We start from the raw sequence: 17,049 nt of genomic DNA on the forward strand, positions 1-17,049 counted from the left end.
TCTCTGACGCTCTATTAAGATTTCTGAAATCCACACACAATCTGATCTCTCCGTTTTTCTTTCTAACAGGCACCAGGTTGGCGACCCACGTCGAATGTCTTACTGGGAAGATGATTTTAGCAGTGAGTAACTTCTTCACTTCTTGGTATATCAGCGGTTCTAACAAAGGATTGACGGGTCTTTGTCTTTGCCTGAATGGCTTGCTTCCTGGTTTCAACGGGATTGTGTGAGTGATAATCGTAGTGTCGTAGGTCTTGAGATCTTCATAGCTCCATGCAATGACATCTGGGAAGTCCCTCATGTTTTTTAGGATTCCTTCTTTTTCAATTGCTGTGCAGGACTTTCCAATGAAAACATTTTTAACTTGTGTCTCATCACCTAGATTGATCGCGTCACACATATTGCCTTCTACACTGTGATTCTTCTTTTCTTTCAACTTGTCAGGATCAAAAATCCTTTCTAATTCAACCATTCCTTTCGGAATAGTGTTTGTCTTTAAGTTCAGAACTCCTTCGGCATCGAACTCAGCTTCACCTACTTCATCTTCATCTATGATCTGTGTTAAGAAAACGTCCGTGCTGGTTAGGAAGTCTAGAATGTGCTTGTCGTCTTCGAAAACTTGGAAATTGGTAATGTTATCTGGGACTGAAGGGACTGATATTAACTCGATTGTAAACTTCTTTAATCCTTCCATTGCTAATGGAATCAATGAGCTCGCGGCCTGTGCAAGTGAATTGGCCACTTGATTCTGATGTCTATAAATTGAATTGATATTGAAAGCATCAAAACTTTCAATTAGATCCCAGACTCGATTTCTATACTTGGTTGGCCTTTTGTCATGACAGACATATTGCTTCCTGATTTGCCTTATTGCGATTTCTGAGTCTCCGTATACTTGCAGTATCTTTGCCCCCTTTTGGATGGCCAACAGTAATCCATGAACCAAAGATTCATATTCTGCTACGTTGTTGGTGCAAGGGAACTGTAATCTGTGAGCGGCAAGGTATGTTTCTCCTTTAGGACTAATTAATTCATATCCGGCTCCGGATCCTTGTTTGGACTTAGATCCGTCGAACCTTAGCGTCCATATCTGATTTTCTTGATTGTCTGTTTCTGGACTTTCATGACTTTCATCTGTTGTATCGGACGAAACTTCATCTTCTACAGAACTCTCGGTGTCTGTAGAGCTTTCATTCTCTGAATCTTGAGCTTCCTCTACAATTAGTGTCTGCGGGATTCTTTTGTTTACTTGCTCCAATGCGGTCTGGCATAAAGCACAAGATAATTCTGAGTGGACGGCATTGTGAATTCTACACCAATTCGGAAGGAGCAACTCTCGAACAGATGCTAGATTGCCAAGTTGCACACTTTGCTGGATGTTTCTTTGTACAAATCTTCTGAAGTTTTCAAACATCCCTTCGTCCTCTTGGTCGGATCCTTGATCGCTTTCAATGACGATCTCAGTTGACTCCATGACCTCTTGTTGGGTATTCTCATCTTGTATATCTTGTATCATCAAGATCTCCTCTACTTTTGGTTTATATGTTCCTAGGTCGGACTCTAAAAATAGGACTTCATTGTCCTCTCCATATTCAGTTATCATCAATCTCAACCTTGGGGTGCTATCAATTTTAATCTGGTTTGGAACTCCTCTCCATGGTAGCCACATGTGTGCGAAATCGGTCGATACATATCCATTCAACTTTCGGGACCAATCTCGACTCAGGAGCATTCCATATGAATCTGGAATATCCACTACTGATATATCTATAAAATTCTGGACTCTTGGGTCTGCGGCCAATTGCATGTGAATGTTGTTCAATTCTCCCATGACTGGAACTTCTGTCTTGTCAAGCTGAGTGACTTTCCTCTTGGTAGGTGCGGGAGTTATTCCAAGTCTTTGACAAACGGCTAAAGGCATGACATTGCTTGAGGCTCCGGAATCATAAAGGCAATTGTGCAATAATTTTCCAAATATTCTGACTGATAGCAGGAACGGGGCCGGTTCGTCCTTTCCTTGAGAAGGTACTGAATTCTCTTCACTTGGTTCTTGATGTTTAATTTGATTGATCTTTGAGTGATCTTCCTTCGCTGGGCTCTCCTCTTTTGATTGACTGGCTTGGCTTGCAGATTTTCCTTTTTTAACCACCTCTTTCTTGATTGTAACTTCCTTCTCGGGTAGAACCAAGTTAGTGGTGAGGTTCTCTTTGACTGTAGGCTGAGCTTTCTTTGCTTCGCCTCTTTTGAGTAATACTTTTCCTTCCAACATATCTTCCTTTTTAGCTGGGAAGGTTATAGTTTGAACCATGCACTCATTTTGCTCGAGTTGTTCTTGAGAATCGGCTTCCTCTTGAGTCACATTGATAGTGGCTTGAACATTTGTCCTTGTTGCACTAGGTTCACTCAAACTATTGATCACTGCCTCTTTAATTTCAGACACTTTGAGCAACTCATAGAGTGGTAAACTTACCTTGACTTTCTTGAGTTCATCTAACACCAAGGCGGCCAATCTTTTCATTTCATTTCCCGCAGGAGGTGAAATATTTCTTTGTCTGTATTCTTGAGTGTTTTGTGGATATTCAGGGACGTTGCTGGCTTGGGGATCCGGCGGAGTTGAAAAATTGTTTGGAGGAATCGATGTTGTTAATGGTTCAGGATTTCTCTGATTCCTGTGATAAACTCTTTGGTTTGCACCTCCTGATGATTGGTGGAACACTTCCTTGATTCCCTCTACTAGGACACTGTCGTTTAATGGTGGGAAATAGTATTCTAAATCCTCTACAGGTCCATTTGCAGATGCTGGCGGAAATTGAGATCCTGGTGGTACCATCGGTCCATTGGCCGATTCTGGAGGAAATCTCCCATTTTGTTCTTGACTAGTTTCTTCTTGTGAATACCTGCAGGTTTCAACGATCATGGCTTGACCATACTGCGTGGTTGGAACAATTTCGTACCCTGTGGTGGGAGGGTTTTCAGGCGGATTGGTAGTACGCATCTCTTGTTGGAAAATGTCGGCCGCAATCTTGAACTCAGGACACTGCAACTCGGAATGTTGGTTCGTGTTGTGGAGTCTGCACCAACTGGACAAGGCCGCTTCGGCTAAAAACACTTTGCCCGAAGAGGGGTTCTCTTGACTTTGCGCATTTGGTGGATTGTCCAAAGGCGTCACCACATTTCCATTGTTCGGAGCTGTATTCCATGGTCTTCTTTGGAAGCCTTGATTGTTATTTCCTTGATAATTGTTTCTGAATCCTTGATTATTATTGCCTTGGAAATTCTGGTTGTTCGCGTGTTGGCCGTGGTTGGCCCTCTGCATGCTCTGGAGTTGATTATTCTGGTTCCTCAGGTGGGTGACCTCAGTTGATAACTTCTTGACTTGCTCAATCAGCTCTTTCATTTCATCTTTCTCTTCTTGTGTCCTTGACGAATTTGTAGCATTTTGCAGGTACACAGGTTGAGCGGGTGGGGCTTGAGAAATTGGAGCTCCTGGGTGAAGGACCAACTGATTCGCTGGCTGTACGTTGGGATATGTCGCTTGCGGAATTGGATTCATGACTGGAGTTTGGTTGGCCAAAGCGGTGCCAACTGCCTGCATCTGGTTAGGTGCTGCGACGGGTCCCATATGTAGTAGTGGTCCAGTGATGTTTTGTCCCATGTGCTTACTCACTTCAATGGCTCTTGTATATGCCGCATTTAGATCATTCGGAGTTGGATGTGTCCTTACGAACATCGCTGTGAGATGATCTAAGGCTCCATAGTAAATTTCCCTTGGATCTGCAATAAGATAAGGAGGACGTAGCATTGTGTATGCTCGGTGAAATCTGTCGTTGAAAGAAGTAATAGGTTCATGTTCTCTCCTTCGAACCTCAACAAATTGTCTATATAACTCTGCTGGCGTAGTTGGGATGCCAAATTTAGCAATGAACGCGTCTTTCATCGCATCCCAAGTCCTGATGGATCCTGTAGGCAAATGAATAAACCAAAAGTATGCCTCTTCTCCCAATGAGTAGGGAAAAAGCCTACATGCCACATCTCCATATTCAATTTGTCTGTTACGAAGAAGGTCCTCGAACATCTTGATGTGATCTTCTGCCGTGCGATGGAAATCACTAACATTGAACTTGGAACAAAAGTGTTCTGGATTCTTCAGCATATCATGATAAACTGCAAATTCCAACGGTGATGGATTGTTGACTAGCCACGTCGCACCATTAAGTACATGAGGAGGAGGAGGTGGTGGTGGAGCACGATGAGCCATTGTATTCCTTGAAACTGAACTTGATGAACTAGCTTGGCTCTTTGTTTGTGAAATTGCTTGGATACTAGATTGGATCGCTGCTTGGACTTGTTCTTGGAGAACTTGTGATGACTCAGGAGATCCTTCCAATCTTAGTTCGAACTCTTTGGGGGTGTCCTCTCTCTTAACTCGCTTTGCTTTGGAAGTGAACTGAAGTTCGCTTAGATCTTTGATGCCTGGTGTAGACCTTAACAACCTTTGATGTTTCTCGGGCGAGAATGAACCAATGCGATCCAGCGTGAAGTCTCTGCAGGGATTATTGTGGATTCCTTTGATTGCGAAGATTCCTAGCTATGACCCTTTGATGTTCTTCGGCTATATCTTCCTCTTGCTCTAAGATGATTCTGACTCTGTTATATTCGACTTGACTTCTCCTTGCGTTCCAAGCTACTTGATTCAATTCGGAAATGATGTCTTCTTGGGTATTGCCTATTTGCAAATTGGGTTGCACCACTTGATTCCGTCCTTCATCTGGCAACACCATCGTACTTCATGATCATGTTCGCAATGTTTTTCTCTTTTCAAAATCTTCGGACTTCGAACTTTGAAACTAAAGAGAGCCCTCCTTCTAGCGCCAATTCTGTTGACGTGTATTTTGTACACAATCATACACAGAATAAAATACCGACAGGCATCTTATCCTCTCTTGAGAAAATAGTCTCTAACTGCTGAAGATCTGCAAAAAGGATCAGTTAGATGGACTCCAAGGTTCTTTTAGTGGGGTCTCCACGTGTGGACAAGCTTTTAGTGGTATGATGTGATTTGCTGTTTCCTTCAAGGCTTCTTACGGATTCAATAGTTCGAAGATTTCACTAATCTAAAAAGAACTTTCAAAAAATGGAAAAAGATAGGGTTTAAGGGGTCTAATCTAGCCTAACCCTATGAACGACTTAGCATGAATGAGATTTGGCAAGACTCAACCAACTTCAATTTTGCCATAAGACAACAACTCAACTGAAATTAGTGCGATCTTCTAAGGTAATAATGATGTTCAATGCATCAAAGACCAAGGACACTACTACGAAGGTACATATCCTAGATACGAAAATGCTTGAAGGTTAAGGACTCAAGGTGTTTTCCAGTCGACCACACAAGGCGTTCCTACAATCAGCAAGAAGCTAGTGGTTTGGATTGCGAATCCTACCAAATATCAAATCTCACACTTAGTCTTTCTAATTAACAAACTACTTTGATTGAGCGAGATTCAAGTACATCCAACAACCATGAAGATAACTTAAGAAATTTGCAACAAAACACCATAACTTCAATATTTTATTGATTTCCAAGTCATCATATACAACAATTGCTTGAACTTCTCTCTTCAAGACTCAATCTTGCTACAAAATAAAAATTGCTTACAACTCTAATTTCTCAACTCTATTCTCTATTTCTCTATTGACTATTCTGTTACAAATGAAATGAAAAAATGGGGGTATAAATAGCATCCCTAGTTACAATGAAAGGTCCAGATTGAAAGTAAATCAATGGACAAGATCATGACACCTAAACCCTAATTAGGGTTTGTTACAAATGACCTCCCTTTTACTGAACAATATTAAATACATAGCCAAATATTAAATTTGGCACAAAAATCTAGGAGGTATCAGCCAATGAGAAATAAGATGTCATGTCATCTGTAACAACCTTTCATCTAGAATCTTATTCCCTTTCCAATTCTCTTTCTTAGCATATGCAATGAATTTTGTCACGATTCCTTCGATTTCTGTGCTTGGAATCTCGGGAAGATTCTTGATACTCTCTTCTAAGTGGATAACCTGATCAAATGCATCTAGAAGAGCTGTGTCCCAGGTAGGTTCAAGTTCCTTTGTTCTATCAATTAGGAGCATGGTGGCATACATTTGATCATACTGCTCATCTGTAACATCTGCGTCCTTGCGGAAGATGATCTTGATTCTATCTTCAAATTCTTGTAAATCCACATCTGTCTCGACCTCGATCCTTCTGCCAAGAATGGTACGAAGTACCTCAAATACTCTGTCCTGGATCGGATTGATCACCTCCTCAACTTGACCACATCTAATACTGATGTCCTCAAAGAGAACACTCTTTATATGGAGTAAGGTTGACCACTGAAACAAACTGTGAGAATCGCCTTCCAAGATCTTCTCTTGTGCTAAAATTCTTCTGGATGTATGTCTTATAACTTTCAAGACAGGAATGACAACGTCCTTGGTATGGGCAAATGCAGCTACTGTTGCCATCAATCTGTGGATTATCTCAAGAACTTGGATAGCCTGGTGGGTGATCTTCGACATCCTTGTAATAAACTCAATGGCCACCGTGTGAGATCTATCCATCCAATTACATGTACGCTGGACCATATTCCTGAATCTTTCTGCTTCATTGATTGATTGAAGGGGCAATGCCTGCAATGGTGATCTAACTGGATCCTGACGTCCCAAAGGTTCATTGATGTGACTGAAATATGTTCTCCATGCACCGACCTCTTTCTCAAGCTTTCTATTCTTCTCTACTTCTTCTCTAAATTTATCCTTCAATGCCTCAAATGTGTCGGTGGCATCATCTAAAGTCTGCTCTGCTGTGGATGGTCCTAACTCAACAGTCTGTATATGATAGTCTTCTGCTAGGATCTCACCCTCATATTTGTCTGCCGCCGGTGTAGCTATCTGCAGTTTTCTAGATCCAGTCTCATCTCGAATCATCTTGGACATCTTTGTAGCCTTCTTCTTCTCTGTTGTCATATGTGAGCGTCCAACAAGGCTCTCTAGATCGATTGCACTGTCCTCGTCCTCAATTACGATCACCTTAGTCAATCTTTCCTTCAACCAATCTGGGATATTTGATCTTGTCTCTTGAACTTGAATTTCTTTGTGTACTACTTCTTCTTGTCTGGGAGGAGATGTTACTTCATTATCATTATCTAAATCATAGTCTTGGAGAGATCCATCGGATGAAACATGCTGTGCCTGTTCTTCCTCTTGTCTATCATTCTGTACCATCGATTCCATGGATTCTTCCACTCGAACTGTTCTATCTTCTGGCCTGGAAGAAGTACCTGGTGTTTGATCTTTGTTAGCACCTTGCTTTTTCTTGGAAGGCTCTTTCTTTTCTGATCTTTCCTTTCTCTTTGAACCTCTCGGATGGAGATTGCCCTCACTGGCACATCGAAGGTTACCTTCTCCTGAATTCCTAGGATTAGGATTGCCTTCACTAACACTGGCTCCACCTTCGGCTGGCTTTTCTTCCAAAGTAAAAGACATGGCTATGCCTTGTTCTCTCAACTTCTGATGTTGAATGTCTACCCATCTGCGAGTACAAGACAAGACTGGTGCCATCAATTCATCTAAATCCACGGCCTCGGGCTCATTCCAATTCAAACTAATTGTTTTGCTCTCTCTATCATATGAAGATTGGATGTGCCTGCCGTTGTCCTGAGCTTGGTCGGCCACTCTGTAAATCTTACATTTCCTGATGAAATCCAAAGGCAATCTAGAATGTATCTTTCGTTTCACTTCGAGATCATCTAGGAGATTCATCATAAAATCTTCAATCTGGTACTCATGTCTAAATCTTCTACCGACTGTCTCCTCTAAATGTCCATGAGGATCAAAACTATTCCTCCAAGCAAAAGATGAAAAAGGATACAAGGCTAACTCCCTCTCTGCGTCATCCATGGCTGAGACATTGGGACATACCTCAACTGAATTACCCAAAATAATAGGTACCTGAACTCCATTCTGATGTCTGTGTCTGAATGCCTTCACATATGCTGCCAACTGCCTTGTTACTTCAAGTAACACAATCCTGTCTGTCGGGTATCTCGGCAACATATATGGAGGTAAAGGACATCCATACACTCTAATGTAAGTGAACTTGGGAAACTGAATGAACCAAGCACCGTACCTCTTGATTAATTCCTGGGCATCCTGAGATAATCTATTGTGAATCCCTCCTTGCAACGTCCTTGTGATGTTCATCGTGAAAGTATCATTGATTAACTTGTAGTTCTTCCCTGGTGGATGATGCAAGTGGGTATAGGATTCACAAACTCTGACCTCGCCGGGTCCTCTTCCAATCACTCCTCTGTGAGGTAGTCCTGCGTACTCAACGCTCCTGATTAAGGCATAGATGACATATGAACTCATGTGGAAGGACTTAGTAGCCCTGAGTCTTCTCAACTGTACGTCTAAGCAATGGCTAATTATCCTAGCCCAATGTATTGTACCCTTTCCTTGAACAATCACCTGGATGAAATAAAACATCCATTTCTCAAAATAGAAGGCATGAGGTGCTCCTGTAACTCTGTTGAGCATGGTAATCAAATCTCTGTACTCCTCTTGGAAATCGATCCGGTGTGGTGTGTTCGGTACTTTGCTCAGACGGGGACGACTCTTGAGTAGCCAGTTCTTGTTGATTATGCTTAGACAAGCATCTGGATCGTCATCGTACATTGATCTGGCTCCTTCAATGCTCTTGTATATCATGTCCCTGTGCTCTGGAAGATGGAAGGCTTCACTTATGGCCTCCTCTGAAAGGTACGCCAAAATGTTTCCCTCATTGGACACAATTGTCCTGGACTGTGGATTGTAATGACGGGCACACTCGATCATCAACTCGTGGCACTGAATAGCTGGAGGAAAACCGGCCGCCTTGATAATGCCACTCTCTATTATTCTCCGGGCGACAGGTGATGGCTTGCCGATGTAAGGGACCTCTCGGAACTTCTTCGTACTAAAGTTCCCCAAGTTTGTATCTCCAATGTTGCTCCACTTGGACACGATCTTGGTCTCCACTTCTTCAGTCTTCTGATCTTCTTTCATGAGAGCCGAGCGACTGGTGGATGCTCCCGCCTTTGGGGTCGCCATACCTACACAACATTTCATTATAAGAAATAGATTTTGCAATAAATAACGTAGATAAGAGAGATAGATTTTAGGAAACCTCATGATAAGTCCCTAGAGTTATCATTTCCTAAAATACAACGATTGAGCTAAGAGATTTTAAAATTCAAAATTTGAAATATGACGATGAATGAATAAAACAATAATAATTAAATCGCCATACCTCGATAGAGAGCTAACTCTAGAATGCAAAAACAAAATTTGCCTAAGCAAAATTGAGGTATAAAGATAATCTTCAATATGATCCCCTCAAATTTGATTTCGCCACCTCTGGAGAGAATGTGATCTTCAATTTCGCACAAATAAATCACCAAGTCCTTAGCAAATTCGCCTTAGGCGTGGTCTTGGATGGATCTTCAAATTCGCTCTACCTTTGATCTTCAATGCAATTCACACCTCTTCCAACACACTTCGCACGCCTCACACCACCTTGGGAATGTCTACGCCACCTTTGGTTTGAAGTCGCACCACCTTTGGTTTGAAGTCGCACCACCTTTGGAATGTCTAAGCGCGCCACCCTTGGTCTTCAATGCAATTCGCACCACCTTTGGAGTGTCTTTGCCACCTTGGATAAATAAAACTCGCACTATATTCGCCTCTTGTCAACTCGCATAAAGGAAGGTAAAAATAATGATGTAGAAAATGATAATTCTACCCCCCTTATATAGCGCTTGCATCCTTTACCCCTTAGGCCGACTTAATAAAAACAAAACCATTTTTTAAATGATTTGCAATGAAATAACAAGGCCGACCTCCATATATGAGCGCTCAAATCGATTTTTTTTTTTTATTAATTAATTAATTAATTACTAATGCCTTGCGTTTTTTAATTGCAAATTTCGATTTTTAAATAAGGCAAAAATAATTAATAAATGTTAACGCCACATTAAATGCCAATAAAAATGGATTTTTTTAATTTTTAAATTGATTTAGCATTTAAAGTAAATTCGAATTGTTTAATTTGGCGCCAAAAAATATGTAAATAGAGGGACGTACCTCATCGCTCTGGTCCCTTGATGAGGGACAGGAGCGATTCACCATCTTTGGCATGATTCTTGCGTTTTCGACGTTAAATTCCTTCATTTCCACGTCCCAAATCGATCATCTGGTGGTCTTTCGAACTTGAATTTCTTCCTTGTGCGAGCAAGTGCATCCTATGACCATTATCGCCCTGGTCCCTTGGAGAGGGACAGGAGCGATCTCCATGTTTTTATGTTCATCTTGTATCTTTGACCTTCGAAAAATCATTGCTTGTGTCCTTTGCGCTTATTCCCATTCGCTTCATTATGTGTTTGGACGTATTTAAAGGGACCATCGCCCTTGTCCCTTGGAGAGGGACAGGAGCGATCCATGTTTTCTCCTTGACCTTGGCAACTTTACACTTTGATCTCCTTTGCAATGTCCTCCAAATGTCGTCCTTCGCATTTCCTATCCTCATGTCGCCTTGATCTTTGAAGGAACGTGAGTGTTTTTAATGATATTGCCCTGGTCCTTGTCCAAAGGACAGGAGCGATGGGAGACTTTTACCTCGATTAGCAATGTTTGGACGTTAAAAACTCTTGCAAATTGTCTTCAAACGATGCCTTGGACCATATGCTATCTTAAGACGTCTTGACTTAGCTTGATCTTGAAGCAAAACAAGGAATCCAAAGCAAATCGCCCTGGTCCCTTGGAGAGGGACAGGAGCGATCTAGTCTCCATGCTCAAAATGATGCTCATTTCACGTTCAAAACTCTTGTTTATCATCTTTTTACCATATCATGGACCTTCCAAAACATTGCAATGTCTTGTCCTTACGTAAATTTTGCATGGATTAATCTAATATATCAATATCGCTCTAGTCCCTTCCTGAGGGACAGGAGCGAAGTTCATCATAACATGCTTGTTCTTGTTTGTACCGACTTGCAATCATCTTCATTGCGTGGAATGATGTCCTTTCGACCCTCTTGGTAGCTTGAAACTTGCTTGTCTTTTGAAATCGATGCTTTAATAGAAATATCGCTCTGGTCCCTTGGAGAGGGACAGGAGCGATCTAGGTCTTTATAGTGCAAATCCTTCCATGTGATGACCTTTGCAACGTTGCGCTTGATGGAAATGCCTTGAAATGTCCTCGCCACCCTTCGTCCTAACTTGGATCGGCCTTGAACCTTGGAGGGACGACCTTGAACTCTGGAGGGACGCATCATTACCATTGTATCGCCCTGGTCCCTTGGAGAGGGACAGGAGCGATCCTTCCTTTGTGGCCTTCATCTTACTTTGCCAGGTTCCAAGTTTATATTCAACGGAGTCGTCCTTCTTCACTCTATCCGCCCATGCCTTGACATTGTTTGTAATTTTGCAACAAAGGCAATTATATCAAAAATCGCTCTGGTCCCTTGGAGAGGGACAGGAGCGAACTAGGCATTTAATGCTGGTATGGACGTTCAAAAAATCTTCAATTTATATTCAATGCATTCATCTCATGTTCTCCTTCGTTTTTGAACGTAAACTTGCCTTGACCCTTGTCTGGATTTTGCAAAATGGAGGAAATCGCTCTGGTCCCTGGGAGAGGGACGAGAGCTACAAGGTACCTCGCCCTGGTCCCTTGGAGAGGGACAGGAGCGATTTAGTCAATATAGGTCATTTTCCTTCGTTTTTTGCATCTCAAATTATATTCATTTGGCAAAGTATCTTCCTTCGGACGTCCTCAAATCATTAAGTTTTCAAAATCTTGCAAGGACAAGGCGAAATTTGAATTGTAGCTCCGGTCCTTCACTGAGGGACAGGGGCGATTTTCCTCCTGGAGGCATTTCTGTGCTCATGAAAATCTTCAATTTATATTCAAATGAAAGATCTTGTCGTTCTTTATCATTTCAAACGTAAAATTTGTCTGGACTCTGTAGGGACGATGAGATATTTGAAATTGAGCTCCCGTCCTTCACTGAGGGACAGGAGCGATTTTGCTCCTACAGGCCAAAATAACAAGATTTTTCACATTTTAACACTTCACGAGGCAAAAACAAATCAATTCCGATGCCCAGGATCAAACTTCAAAAAAGTCAAAATTTGGTCAAAATATTCAGTCAGACAAAAATTCATATTGACGGTCAACACTTAGACAAGTTTAAGCTCTGCATGAACATTCCAATTGAAAATTAGACCATTTTGGCGAAATCATTGCATTCAAAATTTGCATTCTAGAAAAGAAGCTCAAAAAAAACTCTCAAAAGTGACTGGATTTTGGCTTGAAAAGGCAATATTTACAACCCTAAGGCTTAGCCCTAAATCCAGACAACTAACGGACTAACAAAACCCTAAAAACGAAAGCGAAAACAAGCGAAAAACAAGCAAAAAGAGGGGGTCCCCATTTGCGATGGGGCGATGTGTGAAATGGTCACAACAGACTAGAGTCCCAATGGGTTTATTCAGTGCTCACTACATTCTGTTACGAGTGCAAGGTAGTGGTGGTGATGGTGTACCATTATCTTTTGTGTATTGAATCACCATCTAATTGTACCCTGACCTTTCTTCTATTAGAAAAGGTTCAACCATTAATATCGGTCGTAGCTTCGAGCCTTCTTCTTTGGCAAAATCGGGCCATTCCAATTCTTCCTCTCTTCCTTCTTGTTTTATGTTTGTTTATTTGTGTGTCCATCTCATAACTTACGTATCCGGTTCTTCTACTTGAATAAGGGACACACATTATTTGAGTACTGTTATCACAAAAGCTTGCACCCTTGCTAAGCTATTGACTCAGCAACCTTGTGAAACATGGAAACAACTCCGAAGTGTGGGACCTTGCGCATGGGGGTTGAATCTCCGGAGAATGCCGGCTTCCTTCGTCAAATAGGTGCAGGCGTTGAACCAACTCAACACTTCAAAACTTACTACTAAACCTATCCTAACAACTTGCAGAGGAAAGGGAAGAGAGAATTTCTTTAAATGAAAGGAGGTGATGCACCAAGAAGAGATGGTTTCTCTCCTCACTCGAAATGACACAAGGAATCAACTAAAATACCCAAGAGATGCACAAACTTCAATTGTATGAGTGACCCAAACGCATGTATGGAGGTTAGAATTTGCTAAGTGTCAAGAGGGGAGAAGGATTCCCACAAGTCACACTCAGAAAAACAAGTTAACTTAGCATATATGGAGAGAAGAAAACCACAAACATACACTTATAATGGAGGTAAGAACACATACACAGCATGCATAAGTTGAAGTAAGGCAAGAATGGTAGTTTCAATTCATTCAAAGGCCAAAGGCCAGACTTACAGTTGCAGAAATGCAAAAATAATTACAAGTCTTCAAGAGAAGAGAAGAGCATAAGAAAGCTCAAGGCAGCAGGGAGAGAACCCTTTACAATGAGGCTTAACAACCTTTATATAGAAAAAAATGGGTTAAAATGGTGATCATGACCCCTGCATGTCAGTCTGGAAGTGCAGGGAAGTGCATGCACTTGGCTTGTACATGCAAGCAACCTAGCCATACCTCCAAAGGCAATGTTGAGGAAGATAGATTGACTGACCTTCCAAAGTCAGACATGACAGCCATGACACAAGCATGGCCCCGTACCTCCTTGATGGAAACCTTGCCAAAACATTTAATGCACCCTTGTGGCTCCACAAAAAAATGCATAAGTCACCAAAATTGTCAGAGCATTTAAAGCCTTGAGTGTCGATCATGCCATCCGGAAGTGTCGCTAGTCGGAAGGAAGCCCGGAGACTTCAGAAGTTCGGACTCTCGAAGTGAGGAAGACAAGGGAAGGAGCAAGGAACCTCGGAACCTCGAGGTTTTGGAGTTCCGGGATAAGAGAAAGGAGGGCTAGGAAAGGAACTTCGGAACCTCAGGGTTCCGGAGTTCCGGAGGAACTAGGGAGAGAAGGCAAAAGGGGAAGGAACTTCGGAACCTTGGGGTTCCGGAGTTCCTTGATAGAAAGGGAAAGGGTTAAAGAGAGAAGGAGAACTTCGGAGACTTGGGTCACCGTAGTTGGGGAACTTCGGAGAACGGGGTCTTTGTAGTTGGGGAACTTCGGAGAACGGGGTCTCCGTAGTTGGACAAGGAACTTACCTGGGGGTTCCGGAGTTCTGGGGTTGAAGACTAAGGAACTTCAGAACCTGGGGGTTTCGGAGTTCTGGGGTTGAAGGAACAAGGAACTTCAGAACCTGGGGGTTCCGGGGTAACTTCGGAGACCGGAGTCACCGTAGTTGGACAAGGAACTTCAGAACCTGGGGGTTCCGGAGTTCCGGGGTAACTTCAGAGACCGGAGTCACCGCAGTTGGACAAGGAACTTCGGAACCCTGGGGTTCCGGAGTTCCGGGGTTGAAAACTAAGGAACTTCGGAACCTGGGGGTTCCAGAGTTCCGGGGTTGAAGGACAAGGAACTTGGGAACCTGGGGGTTCCAGAGTTCCGGGGTAGAGGGAACAAAAGAAAAGATAAGGGAAGGAAGGGAACTTCGGAAACTTGGAGTTCCGGAATTTCGAAGCAAGAAAGAAAGAGGCTAAGGCAAAGAAACTCGGAACCTCAGGGTTCCGGAGTTCCGGAGAAGAGAAAGAGAGGACCAAGGAACTTCCGACAAGGCAACACTTCAAACCATGATTTCACCGCTTTTCTCCTTGATCAACTGGGCAGCACTGGTCCATGAAACATATCTCTGATCAGTTCTCACTGATGGACCAAGGGTGTCATAAAATGACAACAGGTACCATTGTAAAATCTTACTTGGGTTGGTGGTGGCCCACACATACAAGTGACCAAATGTGGTTTTGTAGTTGGTACAACTGTACAACAATTCCTGCAATTTCCCTTTGTTCCTCAATAGGATACTCTCCAATTATTGCCCCTAATTTATTGTTGGCATCTTCTGCTTAGGGTGTTCAATTCACCTTAGTAATTGCTATTGGGGTCTCTTTCCTTTCTTTTTATAATTTTAATTTCGAGCCATTGATACTGTCCTTCAACAAGGTGCCATACAAGTTATCCAATCTGATAGCTCCATTATCACATACTTATTGGAATTTAAAGGGACCAAGTCATCTTGCCTTGAACTTCCTTGGTTTTATTTCGTTATGACCATTATACTTTAGAACTAATTGTCCTGGTTGAAAGTCCATTCTTCATAGGTGCTTGTCATGCCAATACTTCCTTTGCTCTGCATGGCTTCGATGGCCCACTGAGCAAGCACCCTTCATTTGTCCAACTTATTCAACATGAAGAGTCGTTCTCTTAAACTCTTTGTATTGCCAAGTCAGTTCTCCATAGTAATCCTCAAGCTTGGGACCATATACTCGACGAGGACCACTACTTCTTGGTTGTACATTAGTTGGAATGATGTATGTCTAGTTCTTACTCTGTACGTTGTACGATATGCCCATAGTATGGCTAGTGGCTTCTCCTCCTAGTTTGCTTCTTTGATTCCACATGACTTGTAAATGACCGAGACCAATACCTTATTTGTTGACTCTACCTAGCCATTTGGTCTCAGGTAGTTTGGTCCCATATGTCCTTTGGCGAGGCCTTGATGTGCTTCCTTTAGTACGCCTAGTATCTTCCCCTGCATGACACATCGCCCCAAGACTTGGTCATACCCGTTTTGTACAATATTCCATTTATGAGTTGGAAGGTTTTACTCTTCAAAGCTAGTTTCCTCCTTTCTCTTGGTGGCATCTCCTTTGGAAAGGTAGAGGTAGATGAATATTCTCCGATACTCTCATACCATGGAGGTGGTGTTGTGATTTGAAACAAGCGGGCATTTAGGAAGTCTTCATTCTCTCCTTCAGGTGATTGCCCGACATGATTCTCGACAACTAATCAACAATGACATGGCTTTTCCTTTGCTAAGAAATGATAGTAAATGTGATTTCTTGCAATAGTAAAAGCCACCTACTTACTTGACCTTGGATGATAGGTTTGTTTACCAAGTACATTAATGCTTGGCGATCAATGTAAAATGTGAATGGTGTTGCTAGCAAATAGTGTTTGAACTTTTTCACCGGATACACCATACCCAGTGCTTCTCTCTCGGTTGTATTGTAATTCTTCTCTGCCTTTGACAATTACCGACTAGTGAAGATTTCTGGGTATTCCAATCCTTGGGGTCTCACTTGTGCGAGTGTGGCTCTGATTGCATAATTTGATGCATCCACATGCACATGGAACTCCCTACCCCAGTCCGAATATGCCGAGATTGGTGCATTAATTAATCTTGACTTCACTTCATTTGAAGCCTTCTCTTGGTCCCCAGTCCATGTAAATGATTGGATTTTTTTTGTCTGTATGTCCAATGGAGGAGATCTAAGCAAAGTTTTTATTAAATCTTCTATAATATTGGACATGCCCAAGAAATGATTTAACCCTTGTGATGTTCTTTGGTCCTTCCATCTGTACAATCACCCTTATTTTATTGGGTTTGATATACAGTCCTGCTTTATACACTATGTGGCTTAGTAATTTTCTTGAGGTGCCATGAATCTGCTCTTCTTTGGATTCAACACTAATCATGCTCTTCAACACCTTTCCATGCATTCCTTGAGTGCTCTTAGGTGGATCTCCCGATTACTGTGGATTGACTAATCATCCAAAAATGCTTTGAAATTCTCCATTGACATTTTGTTGAAGATGTGTAGGACGATTCTCTAGAAGGTCGTTGGAGCATTGCATAGACCAAACGACATTTGGTTGTATGCATATACTCCATTTTGGGCCACAAATGTCGTCTTTAGCTTATCTTCTTTGGTGATGCTAGTGTGTCATCCACCCTTGCCACTGCCTTGTATTCTTTGTATTTGAGAGGAAATGTTTGTCTTATTGTAGCTTTGTCTTCTTCCTCGATTTCCTTGATTTGTAACATATTGCAGTCGGGTTGGAACACTTTGAAGTATTCCATTTGC

General features: G+C 42.1%; 1 protein-coding gene across 2 annotated transcripts in view; it reads left to right on the forward strand.

Moving 5' to 3' along the window:
- The window catches only part of LOC131051006 (mitogen-activated protein kinase 15), a 121,774-nt gene that overhangs the window by 69,867 nt on the left and 34,858 nt on the right, over positions 1–17,049 (forward strand). The gene's annotated exons all lie outside the window — the stretch shown is intronic.

This window comes from Cryptomeria japonica, chromosome 6 (assembly GCF_030272615.1).
Source record: "Cryptomeria japonica chromosome 6, Sugi_1.0, whole genome shotgun sequence".
Lineage (NCBI taxonomy): Eukaryota > Viridiplantae > Streptophyta > Pinopsida > Cupressales > Cupressaceae > Cryptomeria > Cryptomeria japonica.